The sequence below is a fragment of the Vollenhovia emeryi genome, unplaced genomic scaffold (assembly GCF_000949405.1).
Source record: "Vollenhovia emeryi isolate VEMERY1.0 unplaced genomic scaffold, V.emery_V1.0 DF939434.1, whole genome shotgun sequence".
Lineage (NCBI taxonomy): Eukaryota > Metazoa > Arthropoda > Insecta > Hymenoptera > Formicidae > Vollenhovia > Vollenhovia emeryi.
Genome location: NW_011966932.1, coordinates 42689 through 45267, shown reverse-complemented (window position 1 = coordinate 45267; position 2579 = coordinate 42689).

The following is a 2579-nucleotide window of genomic DNA, read 5'->3' as shown; positions in this document are numbered from 1 at the left end:
AAGTCTTGTACTAATTTTTACAAAATTGTACATTTTCATGAAACACTACTTGCAATCATTTCTTGATTTGAGAACATTGTAATTTGTGACACTATTTCGTAAATATTTTTACAAAAAAATTTATGTTTCAACGAAGTTATAAAAATTTCTACAAATCTCTATTTCAAGACACTTTTTTCCACACACGTAGATTGCACTAACAAGAAAAAAGTATATATAATGTATAAATCTAAAAAAAAGACACCACGCTGATTGACCAAGTTATCGCAATCCTCTCGAGATAATTGCTCGAGTTATTTATCGTTGCGTAACAAATCTCAAGCTCAAGAGCATTTGTAACATACCTGAGGCATCTTGTGTTTAGCGCTGATCAAAGTTGTTAGGCAAGATAATATCCGCTCCCGCGAAACGCGAGTCATTCAATGGAGCTACTAGAGCGAGCCTGTTAATAAACATAAGCTAAAGCGGCTAGTAGAAATTTATTCAAGAATTACGTGTTACGCGAGGAAGAACGCGGTTGAAGGGATTTTATCGGACTCGGACAGCGTTGTTGAAGTATTCCTATTGTATACCTTTGTATGAGCTTCCATTCAGCTTGTAAGCCGCTCGCGACAGGGGATCCTAAAGAGGATTATTTATAAGTTAAAAGTAGGAGCAAGAAGGATGACTTTCGATTATTTGCCTGTCACTCTTTTTGCTGACAGGTCTCTTCATCGGCGGATCTGTTTCGTTGATAGATCGCTTTCGCGATAATTTCCATGCCATTTAAATACGTACAAATCGCACGGCCCTGTTTACGCACAGATAATTTAAGCGAATAATTAATTTGATTTGTCAGCCAACGTTACTGTGACATTATTGATAGAACAATAAGAATAATTCACTCACCCATTTGACAATTTGCGGGACACCGTTTATATATTTGCTAAAAGAGTCATCGTAATCTAAACGTATCGAGATGAAGAGGAATCTTTATTTGAAAAATTTTCTTAATCTACCTTCCCTAGTTTCCTCTTTTCGTTGCTCTACAGTGATCTTCCCAGGAGAGAGATTCTTCCTTCATGATTCACGTTCGTTCTACGGGGACCATGAGCGAGCGAAAATTTATTCGTAAGAATACATTCAATAGATACATAGATCAAGAGGCAGGTTTGGAACAACAAGAGTGAAGCGATACATGAGAGAGGAATGTAAAGAAGGAACAACGTCGATACAAATACGGAAAAGGAAAAGAATGGTAAAAGATATCCACAGGAGGGGAAATCATATGAGAAAGTAAAGTAAGTAGGCATTAAGTAATTTAGAAAGGTATTTCGAGGAACGGGTGCGAAAATTGACAACACCCAGCGAGAAATAAGTTGTTGACCAGCGTCGAAACGACATCGAATCAAATGGTTTCAACACCGATTCGACATCATTTTGATATCGATTCGCCGGGTGTTTTATCGCCTGTTTTTAAATGATTGAAAATACAAAGGAAAGAAGGTATTAAGAGGAAAAAAAAGAAAAGTAAAAATATAAATATGTTAAAACAGGGAAGAAGAGAAAATACGCGAAGGGATAACAATTAAGGGATAGAAAGACTGTGAAAATGGTTCTTGCAAAAGGAAGAAAAGAGGGCTGAAGAAGAGACGTCGGAGTAGAAGAAAGGCAAAAGGATAATCGGGAAGATAATATAACAAATTAACGAACAGGAGGATAATAAAAAGTAAAGATAGAGATAAGATTCGTTAAATTCGGGTGTTCACAAGCACCGCTCAGACAGGAGTTACGGAGCCTATGGAAGCAAGAGAAAGAGCAGGTCTAGGCCCAGTCCTTGACACAGTAAGCCGAAAGGTTAGCAAGAAGAAAGGAAATGCCGTTGAGAAGGAAAGGGTTAAGAATATATATTAATATTCGAAATGTTTTTCATTAGAAGATAGAAAAACAACTTCAATTTGCAGGACGGTGGACCTCAACGACGGGTATCTTCCGATTATCGAGAGACTTTCCCATCCTTTGAATTTCACAACGTCTTTAACCCTCGGTGTTTACAGAGAATTGTTTATTGATCTGACACCTGTGTGGTTCTTCGTGATTTTACTGTTTTGCGAGTGGTCTCGCGGTACCTCTGTAAAAGTCAATCACGTATCGCGGACCGCCGAAGGCGCACACCGTTATGGCTGCTAGGTATTGTATACACTGATTGTGAGAGCTGAAAAACAGTGATGGTTATAACATTTTTCCTCGTTTTTAACTTTTAGTCTTTCTTACAGTAACCATTACGTACCACTACAGTAAGCATTCTCCCAGTAATCAGTATACGGATTTTACAATAACTATTGCGGATTCTACAGTAATGAATATTGTAGATCAACTGATTGACTGTTACTTACTAATCCAGTATTGAATCAGTACTGTATTTCCACAATCATTACGATAAAAACCAGCAAGGTTGGGAATGTTACCTTAAAAAACTAACGCGTTACCGTTACCGTTACTTTTTGTAAAAAGTAACTCGTTACCGTTACTCGTTGCTAATTTTAAAAAGTAACGCGTTACCGTTACCGTTACTTAGAAAGTAATGATTCGTTACCTTT